Raw genomic sequence first — 14,997 nt, forward strand, 5'->3', positions numbered from 1 at the left:
TGTGCGAACGCGTGCGCATGTGTGTGTGTGTGTGCGTGTGGGGTTTCACTTAATGTATCCTCCATCCTTAATTCAACTTGACCAGTTCCAATACACATTTCCGAAATACGTTCTCTCGTTTTCCCTCACTCGCTCGCTCAGCACGCTCAGTTGTATGGTGCAGCAACAACAGAAAATCTCCAAACACCCTCTGCTTGCACAGCCATACAGGATTGATATACCATGTGTATTTAACTTTGCATTATAACACTCATTACAAAACTTAACACGGATTTAAAAACATTTTACAGTAATTTTGTTGCTTGTGTAAGAAAAATGAAACCAATGTATTTCGCTCCAGTTCATTTTCTGACATTTTTTTGAAGCTGGATAAAAGTTGAGCAAACCTATTTAAAACCACTGCTGAATAAATATCCTATAAAGCAACAGAGAAGGATGAAATACATTGATACGCTTAGCATACTAAAGAAATCCTTTATTTGCAAAATGTGTGACTGTAGATTTTGAGGGAATATACAGTCACCCACCCCATGGGGAGGTGGTTGTGATAGAGTTTCCCACCCGCGGGAGGCCAAAGCTGGTATTTAACCTAGATGAAGTTGCCCAGGGGATCTCAAGTTTCACAAGTAACAAGGGCCGGGCCCTAATGGCATACCCCCTGATTTGTACCTTAGTTATGTGGCAGTGTGGGGTCCTGCATTAACCCAGATCCTAATTGCAACAGTTCAGGAGGGCCCACTTCACTCTTGGTCCTCCCCAGTTATAGTGCCTATATTTAAAAAGGGGGGCTAAGAATAACCCATGTTCTCATCGACTGATTTCTCTTATTGACTCGATCATTATGGTCCTGGGTTGAGTTTTGCTGGCAGGACTTTCTAGTTGGGCAGTAGAGAACAATGGGGCATATTAGCAAGGGGTTTTATCTCCGCTTTTTTGGCTTTAAAAGCCAAGAAAGCGGAGATAAAATTATCTCCCTATTACCAAGCTGTCGCTAACACCAGTTAGCGACAGCTAATAGGAGATAGCGACCATCATGGGCCCCACTTTGCATGTCAGTGATATTTATCACTAATGACATGCAAAGTGGGCGTGCCAAGATGTTAGCGACTGGAAACAGTCGCTAACATCGCTATCTCCTATTACCAACTTTTGGAGATATTCGCGCTAAGCGCGAATATCTCCAAAAGCTAACACCTGCCCTGAGCAGTTCTTAGCCATGTTATCCAATGGGAGGTGGATAACATGGCTAAGAGCATTTGCTCGATAATGCATGAATATCGCTGACTTTTCAGCGATATTCATGCATTGCGGCCGTTTTTTATCGCATTTGCGATAAACCTTGCTAATAGCAAGGTTTATCTGCGATACAAATCGCCGATTTGCGGCGATAATTTTTGTCTCTAAACAAGTTAGAGACAAAAATTATCGCTAGTTGTTGGTAATATGCCCCAATGTTTCTTACCTGCAATACGGATTTCGGCAAGGGCTGTCCACCTCTGACTAGTGTTTGAACCTGTACTTGATTATAAGCACGTAGACTATTGGTCTCCCCAGTTCCATTTATCTGGCCTTCCTGGACATTACATCCGGTTTTGACAGCACCAGTAGGGATACACTATGGACTATCCTTTTGGGGATTGGTGTGGGCCCTAATATTGTTAATTTCTTATGGGATCTCCATGCTTGTACTACCACCTCACAAAACATATTGTTGTGAGGAGAGAACCCTAGTTCTCCCGCATCACATGGGCTAAATACAACGTAAACAAAAAAAAATTGTAATACGGAAATGAATACTTGTAAAGTAGTTTCCAATGTGATAACCCATATTAATCACCAGCATTTTAGCATAATTACTGCACAATAATTTATTATATAACAATCAGGGTTACTAAGACCCTTATTTGGGTTTTCAAGAAACCCCCACTTTAGGTAGGGGTTGACACAGGTCACCCTATAAGGTGGTATTATCTCAACCAGAAGAGGTTAGATAGGAGCCCTAGCAATTTCGTCCTGATGAATGCCACGGACCCTTCGGGCCAATATGGCAGAAACAAGTTGACACACTGGTAGTCATGGGGTACCAACTCCCCAAATCCTCACTCTTGATTTTTAATATCAAGTAAATACCTACCAAACAAATGAATTCTGGTGTTTACATTGGGTTTTAACCTGTCACTTTATCACAGGCCCCCATTTAGCTTTTAGAAGTGCCTCCCTGTCTCCAGGTGTAGGCCCACTCTCTACCAAACGCAGTTTCTAGAGAGTGAGGACTGCCAATGATGAAGCATGACACTTGGTGGTGAGTGAGGACAGTCCTTCACATTTTTCTGAGATACCCAGCACCCCTCCTAATCAAGTGTAGAGTGTTTGCGCTTGTGTATAGAATCAGAGATTTATTCAGGGTAGCTTCTTTTGTGTGTGCATACTAAGGGGTCGATTAGGATGGCATCCTGTTGGGGGCAGGGACCATCCACCACAAGGGCGGAGGTTCCCTGCCCCGAATTGGGATGCATCCGCCACAGTGGAGGGTGCATCCCGCATTTTTAACATTGTGGCGGACGGTGCTTAAAGCACCGTCCGACGCAATGCTAAAAAGGCATGTTGTGAGTTTCAAAGCACAACATGACAGGCACTGCGCGGTGCCTGCCATGTTGTACTTGGAAACGCAGGGGGCCCATGTGCACCCCCCATACCCCCCTTCACCTTGGGGGCCCGCAACGAGGCCCCAAAGCAAAGACCGTCCACAGAAACGCATACCCCACAGCCCATCCTAATATGGCTGGCGGTGTCTGACAGACACTGCCGACCACGGCGGAAAAACGGCAGACGGTGTTTCTGTCCGCCGCGGTCCCCCCGCCATTATAATATGGCGGGGGGGGGGAAAATTGAGAGCGGACGGGCACGGATGGCGGACGGATCGCCACCACCTGGATGGCGGTGGCGATCCATCCGCCATCCTAATCGGCCCCTTAGTTTGGAGATCAAATCACCCTGAACACCCCGTAGCCTCTAGTTTCCTCCCTTAGAAAGCTCTAGTGCTATGTGTCTGAATTTGATTTTGTGGGATATCCTGCATCCACCAATCTAAATAAGGTCTTAAGATTGCCATTGGAGCACCAACGGGCAGCAGCATTTCCAGATCAGAAATCAGACACTGTCACATTTATCAACAGGTTGCGTCTCTTGTGCGCCACGCAATGGGGTGCACAAGTGACACCACCAACAAGGTGGCCCTGAGTGGCTTGATAAATTAAGAGTAACACAACTCAGTGCAAATGACTGCATTGTGTTGCTCTGTCCCAGGGAGGCGTTACAAGGGTGGTGCATGGGTGTCCCCACGCACAGCTCATACATTTTGAAACATTCACATATTTGCCATTACTGGTAGACCTGTGGATGCACCAAAAGTGCTACGCCTTCCCAGGTGCGGCGTAACAAGGTGACATATCTTTATTTCTCCTTCTTACTTCCTCTTTCAATGTGCAGCACACATAGAAAGAGGAAAATGCCTGAGGGGATTGTTTTTGTACAGGAAGGTGCCCCTTCCTGCACAAAAACACTCCTGCTTGAAACTAAACCTGGACGTAGGACTACGCTACATTCGCTTAGTTTGTGTAGTTTGCGCAACCACACGCTACGCAAATTACACATAGCACAGTGCAAAAATGTGTAGCGTAGTTTAGCAGACATTTTTTGCTTGCTCGCAGTCCTCAACGTCAAGCGAGCGAGAAAAATAACATCCCGGCGAGACTTTTTCATCGTTCGCGATCAGCAACATGAAGTTGCTAATTGCGATCGTGGAAAATAAACCTCCCGGCGAGATTCTCAACGCGGTGAGGTCAGTTTCTCATTGCGAGTAGTCGCGTATGCTCGCGATGAGAATTTACTAGTCCGCGTTGAGAAAGCTGCCGCTCGAGTACAAATCTACTCGAGTAGCAGAAAACGACCGCTTGCACTGTGCAAGATGCGGTTTGCACTGATTGCACAGTGCGGACAAGCATTTGGCATTGTGCAATCAGTGCGAACAGCATTTTGCACAGTGCACAACACAGTTCACGTAGCTACGGGTAGCTCGCGTAGTGGGAAGTGCACTTGGCGTAGCTACACGTAGCGATACTACGCAAACTACGCCCAGGGTTACTTGAAAAACAGGCACCCTTGCATCATGGTGCATTGGTATTAGGCAGCACATTGTGCACCAGCATTGGAAGAAGCGAGGAATGTGCTGTAAATTGTTAAATAACGTCACATTCCTTCCCTTTCCCTGTCATGCAGTGCAGCAAGGTAACTTGCTGCACTGCATTACATCTTTATAAATATGGCCCCAAGAGTTGGAGACACAAGTCATTGTCCTGCTTTGCTCCTAAGATCGGGAATATAAGTCCATTTATGATAGTGTACATCATTTATAAGTTACTGCAATGGTCTAAACCCACTTCTCTTCAAGCAATACCCTGTTGCTTGGTACCCTGGACACCAGACTACTGCTGAGGGGTTGCCAATCCTATCCATTCAAATCCCTGCAACTTTCCCTCCAATGGCTCTGCCACCTTTTCACTGTCCTGACCATCCCCACTAACCTCACCTGCTCTTCTGAGCTTCAGTAAACTCGTCCTGTTCCTGTACACACTTGCACTTTGCCCTTCCTACCCAATGTAATGCTCTTTGATTGTAGTGCTCCAATGCTTTGCAGCTAGGTTCACAATAGATCACACTTACATACATGTATTTCAACCACTCTTTACAGTGATTACACACCGGGAAACTGCATGCCTCCATTAGTGTTGACTTCACCTGAGGCTGAGCAAAGAGCATCAGTTTAAAAGGGATCATGATCTTGATCTGATAAATCAGAACAATAAGGGCAACAAGATGTTTTGATAAAACTTTAAGAATCGTAAGTACTGAAAAGGAAGTTTGTTATTGATAATAAATACAGAAAACAGAAACATCGGTGCACTAGCATAAATTACAACAGAGATGCACCATGGAGTTTCTGAATAAAAATGTTTGTTTTTAACATTATTCAATTTAGAAAACACTTCAGGAAGGGCATTTGGGTAACTTAAATAAAAGCACCTACAACATTAGACCGAATTCGAAAGTCAAAGGCTATACGATTTGAAATCGCAACTTTGACACTTGGACACATAGGGCCTTATTATGAAGTTGGTAGGAGATGGCTCTGACCGTCATCTCTGGTGTTTCGGAACCGACCGACCTTGGGTCGGCGGTCCGAAACCGCAATTACGATGTGCCCACACACCATGCAGTTGCAAACTCCCATTTCACTATGGGCGCTTGTGTGGTGGTTGGAAACCGGATGTATCACAACCTCCCATAGAGAAATGGGAGTTAATGTATTTACCATAGGTGCCCACTCGAGGCCCACAACTGTAGGCCGTGCAGAGAAGGGGTCCCTGCTAGAAACTGACATCATAATCCGGACAGCGGAAACTGGGTCCGTAAGGGATTATGTGGTGGTTCCTACTGGCCGTCCGGCTCCTTAATGCCATCAGAAGCCAGTCGGATTGTCCGCCAGTTTGGACACCAACCTCCACCATTGTAATACGGCGGGAAACAACCCTTACAACGCAACTATTACAACGCACACCGTTACAACGCACACCATTACAACGCAGGATCCGTTACAACGCATGCCTTTACAACGCATGACATTACATAGCAGATGCTATTACAACGCATGCCATTACAACGTAAGTATTGGTAAGTATGTTATTTTTTTTAATCATTTTTTTTTAAATGTAAATTAAATTAATTAATTTAAGTAATAGTATATATTTAGTTTTGGGTTATGGGGTACAGGGGTATTTTTAGGTTTGAGGGCTAGGTAATGCAGAGGCTGCTCCCGCCGGGGGCTCGAGAGCCGGCGCCATAACCAGCGCTGCGCCCCTGGACACAGACAACTAGTGGGGGCCTGTTTTTGGCGCGCAAAGCGACCAGGAGCTAAGAAAATGCCCGGCCCCTCCCCCCTCCGCGGTGGCCGCCGAAGAGGAGCCGGCACCCCCGGCCAATGGAGGCTGAGGCAGGCTACGAACTCGCCAATGGGCATGGGGGCCTACCTGGCCTGGAAGGCGAATGGGGGTGCATATAAGCGCTGCTCCCCTAGGCAAGCTCCTATCTTATCGGAGCAGGAGAGCAGCACCGGCGGCGGAGCGCAAATTCTTGTCCCACCCACCCACACCTAAGGAACAGCAATGTCGCAGTGCTGAGGAACAGGCAAAGCGTGGCAAAGAACTACGCTGATATCGGTTGGTACGGAGGCACACCGGAGGGCGGTGTGCCAGAATAGGTCCACTCACCTTCAGATGCCTCACGGCTGGGTGAGTTGGCCTAAGGACAGGTGTGTAGGACCACTCTCTCTGGGATGCCTCACGGCTGGGAAGGAAGTTGGCCTATCAATGATGGGGGGGGTAGCAAACGGAGACGGCACTCGCAGCCCAGCCCCCGCCTGAAGGCAGGGCACAACAAGAGTCGGACAAGGTAGCGAGGGGGCCTAACTCCGGGACAGAAGCTACCCCCTCCCCGCGCAAAAGGAGCGCAAAAACCAACCTACCAAAGAGAACGACCCTGAAGGGCCAAGAGACAATAACAAGGACGTTTTGTCAGGACATAACATGCAAAATATGCAAAGTATATTCATGTTTCTTTGTATTCCTAATAAACTGCGGCCAACAAATGACCACTATGTGACGAATGTGTATGTTGGCTTTTTCTTGTCCGGATAAGGAATACAATATGGGCGAAGGTGGTATACATGTGGGAATGGGGCAGAGTGCGGGGGTTATGGGTTTTGGGGTACAGGGGTATTTTTAGGTTTCAGGGTTAGGTTTGGGTTTTGGGATACAGGGGTATTTTTAGGTTTCAGGGCTAGGTTTGGGTTTTGGGGTACAGGGGTATTTTTAGGTTTCAGGGCTAGGTTTGGGTTTTGGGGTACAGGGGTATTTTTAGGTTTCAGGTCTAGGTTTGGGTTTTGGGGTACAGGGGTATTTTAAGGTTTCAGGGCTAGGTTTGGGTTTTGGGGTACAGGGGTATTTTTAGGTTTGAGGGCTAGGTTTGGGTTTTGGGGTACAGGAGTATTTTTAGGTTTCAGGGCTAGGTTTGGGTTTTGGGGTACAGGGGTATTTTTAGGTTTCAGGGCTAGGTTTGGGTTTTGGGGTACAGGGGTATTTTTAGGTTTCAGGGCTAGGTTTGGGTTTTGGGGTACAGGGGTATTTTTAGGTTTCAGGACTAGGTTTGGGTTTTGGGGTACAGGGGTATTTTTAGGTTTCATGGCTAGGTTTGGGTTTTGGGGTACAGGGGTATTTTTAGGTTTCAGGGCTAGGTTTGGGTTTTGGGGTACAGGGGTATTTTTAGGTTTCAGGGCTAGGTTTGGGTTATGGGGTACATGGGTATTTTAAGGGTTCAGGGTAACGGGTATTTGTAGGGTTCAGTTTTTAAATAAATAATTTTAAATAATTTAATTAATTAATTTTAATAATTTTATTATTTTTTAATATTAGTTCTTTAATAATAATTGTTCTTTTTAAAATAAACTATTTTTTAAAGTATATATATTTACAAATTAATTATTAAAAAATAATTTAATTTATTAAATTAATTAAATTTTAATAAATGACATTTAAAAAAAAAGAATATACTTACCTATACTTACGTTGTAATGGCATGCGTTGTAATAGCATCTGCTATGTAATGTCATGCGTTGTAAAAGCATTAGTTGTAAATGTATCTGCGTTGTAAAAATTGCGTTGTAACGGTGTGCGTTGTAAAAGTTCGCGATGTAACGTCATACATCCTAATACGGCGGTCAGACTTCAAACCAAGGATGTCTGTGGGTAAGCCTCATACGAGCGTTGGGAGGCTTACCGACCAATATGCTCATCAGAGGCTTACCGACCTACATCTTAATCAAGCACTTAAAGCTCCCAATCTATATATTTGTGCTGTATTTTTGTAAATGCAACACACATCTTACTCTTTGATTTTAGGAAAATAAACATAGTAAACATTAACCAGTAGGCAAAATAAAATGTCCTTTTTTTCACAAGTTTTGTTGCTTTTGCAACCTATTTTTCATGTTATGGATGCAAATGTCTTCTTTCCCATTGTTAGACTTGGCATCCTTGGTGTGGTTTCCCTGACTTTTTGCCTCTACCTCCTGTTTTTTTGATGCTGCGCTGGATTTCCTTTTTTGCTGGCTTAGATGCTTTGGGCACTTTGCCACTACTGATCAGTGTCAAAGTGCAAGTGCTTCCTTTGTAAATTGTTATCATCATAGTTTATCCATGAGTGGCATATTTCATTTACTGGTAAGCCTCAAGGAAAGTGCACTGAGTGTGCCCAGGGCTTGTAAATCAAATGCTACAAGTGGACCTGCAGCACTGATTGTGCCAACCACACATGTAGCCTTCCAAATATAACTCTGACCGGCCACTGCAGAGTTTGCACATGCAGTTTTCAACTGCCATGTCGACCAGGCAAGTGCACCCGCTTACCAGGCCCTAACCTTCCCTTTTCCTACATGTAAGACACCCCTCAGGTAGGCCCACGCTACCCCCATGGGCAGTGTGAAGTGTATGTGAAAGGTAGGACATCTACTGGTGTGTGTGATATGTCTTGATAATGAATTGCTGTGTATTTTGTTTTTTTATTATTAAAAGGCTATCTTCCCCGTAGGCTAAAACGGGAGTTTGCTTTGTAACATCTTAGAATCATATCTTTCAATTGGGACAAGATAGAGAAATGGAGTTTAGGCTCTCTGAACTCAGAATTTAATAACACATGAGGGCGAATTCACAAAGCCTTTGACTTTGCACTGCCTCACCTGAACTGACACCTCACCGCCAATTCCACCATTTTCCCCATCCTGGACTCTGCACATCTTCTCCTCGTGGAAATGATGCCTTGCCTCTTCTGTGGCAACCAGGGAACCAGCCTAGACCTTGGCACCGTCGCCTCACCTCCACAACGCCATGATTCATCCATAGACTTTGTTTTCAAATTTACTGTTGTTTTCGCCCTGCAGTTGGCGCCATTCTTTGTATTTATGCCTGTCACAACGTCGTAATAGCCCCAGGCGGATCTATTTTTTGTACTAGTGATATTTCCGCAAGTAACTGTTACTAAGGGCTGTTATTATATATGTATGTTGGATTTTTGTTGTTTTGGTCTTGTGTGGTTTAGATAAAGAAAGTTTATTTTTCTAAACTGGTGTGGTGTTCATATGTGGTGTTTTCACTGCATTACAGTGTGTTTTGAGTATAAATACTTTAAAATGACCTGCCAAGCTACCAAGGGGGTGTGCAGGGGTTATCTAAAGTGTGTCTCCCCTTACCATGACTAGAAGCAAGGATCCCTACTTGGACAAAGGTACATATTAGAGACCCCCATTTCTAACACCTATGCCATTCAAAAGGATTTTGCTTTTTCTTCTTCATTGCGTTAAGCCTGTGAAAACACTTCTTTAGCTGCATGCTCTCTGAAGGTGTTGTTTAATAGATATCCCTTGTCACCTATGATTGTGCTGGCACAGAGGTGATCTTACCATATTGACAGGTCTCTACTTTTATATTTATTGTTCTTTGGTGGTCATTTTGATACAGATTATTATTTCTACTTTCACTTTCACATATTGCTCATGATGGATTGTTTTCCACTTTTGTCCTATTTACTTTTCAGTGTATTTAGAGCTGTCATTTACAGGCTCCTCTACGTCTTTAGATTTTCCTTTGTCTGGAAACCAGGACAAACGGCCTTTATTACCAGTGGCCTGGCAAATGAGGCAGGGTTTTTCAATTTCACCGATTGAAAGGCTTCCTGTAACTGCATGGGCAAGAAAATCCAGTCCATTATGAGTTTGGGACTGAGGTTCCACTGGGAAATAAGGAATTATTAGGAGAATCAGTAATTTCAGTTTCAATTACCTAGTAGATTCTCATTTTCTCTCAGTCTTTCGCTCAGAGATCTAAAGCTGCTTTCAATATCTGAAATTTCCAGGAGAAAGTAAGCAAATCAGAGTTATTGTGGGTCTCTCAATTTGCATGTAGGTGGTAACCTTTGTCCCTTGCCCAATCAGAATTTGGTGTCTGCTCGAAATGAAGGCCTTGGACTTTTGGCTGGTACTTTGTTTGTCACTTTAGGTACAGTGAGTTTCTCAAACCTTTCTTTAGTTCACAGTGAGAATGCCCCTAATTCGACATATAAAGGCTACATTTGATGCACCAAACCATTATTCCCTGACTAAGATGATGGTTTCTAGGAACATTCTTGACTGTAAAAATCCAGAACATCAGAACATGGTTTTGCAATGCACCTTGCAAAGAATATTCCCATATACTACTCATTTATGATCACAAGAAGCATGTTTGGAGAAGACCCAGCAACTTGCCTGCCATGGCACTTAGGTTTTCTGTTCAAATGTTGTCCCCGTTCACACAGAACTCAAACTAAATGATAATTCTAAGATCATGTCTTTGGTTGGAAATTCTTGAAGCTTAATTTGCATGATAGAAGCTTAGGAGCCAAGATCATAGAAATATCCCCCAACTATGTGCCCTTTCAATGTGCTACTCAGATCCTGTGACATGAAGCTTCAAACACTAAACAACAATGAGTCCTAAGCATTGCACCGGATAGTGCAATGGAAATTACTCTGTAGTGGCCATCCTTATTTCATAAGAAAACATGAAGGTTCTCAAGAAATCCCTGCTGATGTTTCTGGTTTTCAAATTGGACTGATATCACTTAGGGTCCTATTCACTGAGGCATTTTTGAGTATGTATATTAATACTACACTCCATTATACTTTTGCTTGCCTTTGTGAATTGGCCCTCCAATTATCTCGAATGGTAATACAATGACAATATTCAGGGTATCTGTTCACATACATTTGCACCTTTACTGTGATGGGGAGGTGGATACTTTGGGTCCATTCGTAAATATGTGTGATTGTACCTACAAGAGTTCTTCCACAGTACTACTCAAAAATGCTTCGGTTAATCAGCCTCGTTAAGCTTTTGTAGTTTACCAGGACATAGAAGCTAGGCATGCTATAATTAACCCTAAGCCTCTCACACTTAAATCAGTGAAGAGGTGCCAATTTGTACGAGCTTCAAAACCTAAGTCATTCTTCAACAACTGGGCTCCATCTGCAGTTGTCACTGCTTGTTTTCACCAGAACACATCAGTCATGAGGAATGTAGACTAGTACCTGCATCGATATACGTTAGGATAAACAGTCTGATTTCTCCGGTATCACTCACTTAACAGACTGTGAACCGTTAGGGTCCGTTGAGTATGTACTATTGTACATGTTGTGAAATCTCCCTACATGTGTATTGTTTTGGTATTTACCACGATGTAAAGCCCTAACTGAAGAGAGCTATAAAGTAACAAGTGGAACATATGGTCTTATACAGGTTAGATGACTGGAAATGAAACTGTTACATGTGACTAATAAATAGGTTTATGGACTCCATCTGTTAAATGTGATTGATAAATAGATTTAGAGTATCCATCTGGAGTTCTTACTATTTTGGTCACATGCACAGTTTCTGCTAGAGACTAAAGGCAGGATCTTTTTATCCCAATGGTGAAGGAAATACCCATATCGGATTACCCTCCAGGTTGGCATTTCCTCATCTCAGTATCAAAAGAAAGGATAGTAATGCCATTTATGAACCTCATAAAAAGCTGAGCACACCTTAACAGTTATGAGCATTGTAACAAGAGCATATTTTATTTTTATTTATTTTTATTTTTAGTGTTTTATAGAGCGCGAACTTGACCCGTTAGAGTATCAGAGCGCTTTACAGCGATCATAGCAGTGTACAATAGGCTTGGAATCACAAAGTGTACAAAAGGTAAAGAGGGGTCGGGGTGCTGGATACGTAATGGATAGAGGACACGTATGTACAGTTTACAATTAAGTTCCTCAAAATAGGGCCCTAGGTTTCTTGGTGAGGTAGCTCGATACTCCGTAGGGAGGCGCTAGTCGGAAGTTGGTCAGGGTCTCTGTGTTGGTAGGAGGCAACATTTAGGAGAGGAATTTACCCATCAGGAAAGTTTTGACCTCCTTTTTGAAACATGCCAGAGAAGGGATTCTTCTGATGGCGGGCGGAAGAGAGTTCCATATTTTTGGAGCGCTCCAGAGAAAGCCTGATTGAAAGTTTCTTTTCTCCGGAACCATGCAGGTTGGAGTAAGAGGTCTCTGGCGGACTGGAAGTTTCTGATTCGACGGGATACCACAAGTTTATGTGCCCAGTAAGCAGGGGAGTTTGAGTATAAAGCCTTGTGTGTGATGCAGGCCAGTTTGATTTGTATTCTGGCCTCGAGGGGAAGCCAGTTCAAAGCTTTCAGGTGTTGAGAGATATGGTTGAATTTTCTTGAGCTTGTAAGAAGTCTGGCGGCAGCATTAAGGCAGGCTTTTAAGGGTGCCAGGGAAATCTTGGGTAAACCTGAGAGGATAGAACAGCCATACTCCAGTCTGGAGATTACTAGCGCTTGGACTGCACTTTTTAGGTCAGCAGCGTCGAGGAAGGGTTTCAGTTTCCTAAGGTAGCTCAAGTGGAATCTGGCTGATTTGGCCATTGAGTTGATGTGGTCTTGCATGTTCAAATGGCTGTCCAAGGTTATTCGCAAAGATTGGGCAATCTAAGGCTGTGATAACCTTGATCCATATCTGCATCTCAGGATTGGTTTTTGGAGGGGAAATTAGGAGAAATTCTGTTTTCTTTGCATTGAGTTGATTGGAGGTGAGCCAATGGACGGTTGTTTTCAGGGCCTCACTCAGGGAGAGAATCTCCTTGAGAGAAGAGGCTTTGATGTAGAGCTGAGTTTCATCAGAATACATATGGTAGGAGATGTTCGCTGAGCGTAGTACTTCGGCAAGTGGTTCAAGGTCAAGGTTGAAGAGGTTAGGGGACAGGGTTCACTCTTGAGGGGCTCCGACCGTGACTGGAGAGGGAACACATAGGTTGCCGTTGATTAGGAATCTCTACGATCAGTTTTGGAGGAAGGATCTAAGCCATTCTAGAACAGAGCCATCCAAACCCATCCTGAGTTTGAGGCGTTTGAGTAGTTTTTCATGGTTGACCATGTCGAGGGCCGAGGATAGATCAAGAGGATTAGAAGGCACGTTTCCCTTGCTCCAGGGCTTGGAGGGCATCGTCACCGATGTGGAGCATGGTCATTTCAATACTGTGCCCCGGTCTGAATCCAGATTTGCAGTCATCGAGAAGGTGGAAGTTGTTGATGTGCTGACTTGTAGAGTGAGAGTGGTGTGGCTCACTGGTTAGAGGCGGCAGACCCGGAAGCAGAGAACGGCCCGGGACCAGGGTTCAATTCCCGACGCGGCAGGGTCATGGACCAGGGTCAGCGCACTCGATAATTCTCGCCTCGGTGCCTACTCTAACCAGGGACCACACTCAGCAACTCTGGGCATTACCTTGCCTCATCTCTACAACGGCCCCCCACATTCGCTGGGGATGCCTGGTTTCACCTTGGAGATACCCAGTAGGGACCATCTCACAGGGATATCCAGGAGGGGTTCCCCAGCGGTCTACAGCGCCACGACGCCTCAGGGCAGCAGTGCGCTTTACAAGACACATACATACTTAGTTGCTGTTGTACACACTTCTCCAACACTTTAGTTAGGAGTGGGATGTTGGAGATAGGTCTGAAGTTGTCGGAGAAGGCTGGATCCAGTGACGGCTTTTTCAAAATGGGGAGGACTTGGCCGGCTTTCAGAGAGTGAGGAATGGAACCCTGCTGGAGCGAGGCATTAATTATTGCAGTCCAGCTAGGAATAATGGACTGGGCGATGGCCGCTAGGCAGTTGGAAGGGAGCGGGTAGTTGAAATGGTTATTCGGGTTAAGGGACAATAGGATTTTAGAGACGGTGTCTTCGTCATAGAGATTGAAGTCAGTCCAGAGTGCTTAAATTTGTAGGTGAAGTCTGCGGGGGCATCACAGGAGGAGGAGGCAGGTCAGGAAGGGATAGAGAGTATGTGGTGGCATTAAGTTCAATACTAAGGCTGTGACTTTGTTAGCAAAAAAGGCAGAGAATTCCTCAGACGATATTAAAGACATGGTGGTTTCTTTTGAAGTTTTGGCCAGTTTATTGGATTAGTGTTTCACCAGTTCGAAGAGCTTGAGGGGTCTATTCTTGGCATTCTCAAGTTCAGATCTGAAACATTCTTTTTTAGAGTTGAGGATGTTCTTGTTGTAGGCATTTTTGGCCTAGCGGAGAAGTTTTAGATGTGCGGCAGAGGGGTTTTGTCTCCAGATTGCTGGAGGATCTCCTCTCATTATTGACAGATCCAGTGAACCAGGGATTCCTGTCTTAGATATGGGTTCTTTTTAGCTTTAATTGGCTAGGTCATCCATAATGTTCGAAATAGTTGCAGAGTAGGGATTATTGAGGTAATGGACCGTTGTAATATGCAAGGGGGGGAGGTCAGATTTGCAGTGAGCCTTCAGTTCATTGTGGTCCAGGTTCCTAGTGTCTCTAATCCAGCATTTAGGAATCACTGGTTGCGGTGCCCTTATCTTGTGGGTGCCAGGTAGTAGGAATGGAATGGCGTGGTGGTCAGACCAGTCACACGGGTCTATAGAGATAAGCTTGACTGTTGATTCCTTAGAGATGATCCAGTCAAGGGTGGCCCCTTTCGACTGTGTTGGTAGTGAACAGGCTTGGGTCAGGGCTTGATCGGTCAGGAGGTCTTTGATGGCTTTGACATGGGGGTACTTGGGGTCAATCCAGTGCAGGTTGAAATCTCCCAGGAAAATATCTTTAGAGTTGGAGGAGAACTTTGCTGTAATGAGTTCCCTGAGGTGGTCAATGAACAGAGTTGTTCATTCCTGGGGGATGATAAATGATGTGTAGATTGCACAGTAGGGTGGAGTTGCTACAAATGGAGAGTGCAAGGTATTCGCAAGAGTCGGTAGAATCCGCAAGAAGTTTTGTGACACTGA

This window comes from Lissotriton helveticus, chromosome 2_1 (assembly GCF_964261635.1).
Source record: "Lissotriton helveticus chromosome 2_1, aLisHel1.1, whole genome shotgun sequence".
Classification (NCBI taxonomy): domain Eukaryota; kingdom Metazoa; phylum Chordata; class Amphibia; order Caudata; family Salamandridae; genus Lissotriton; species Lissotriton helveticus.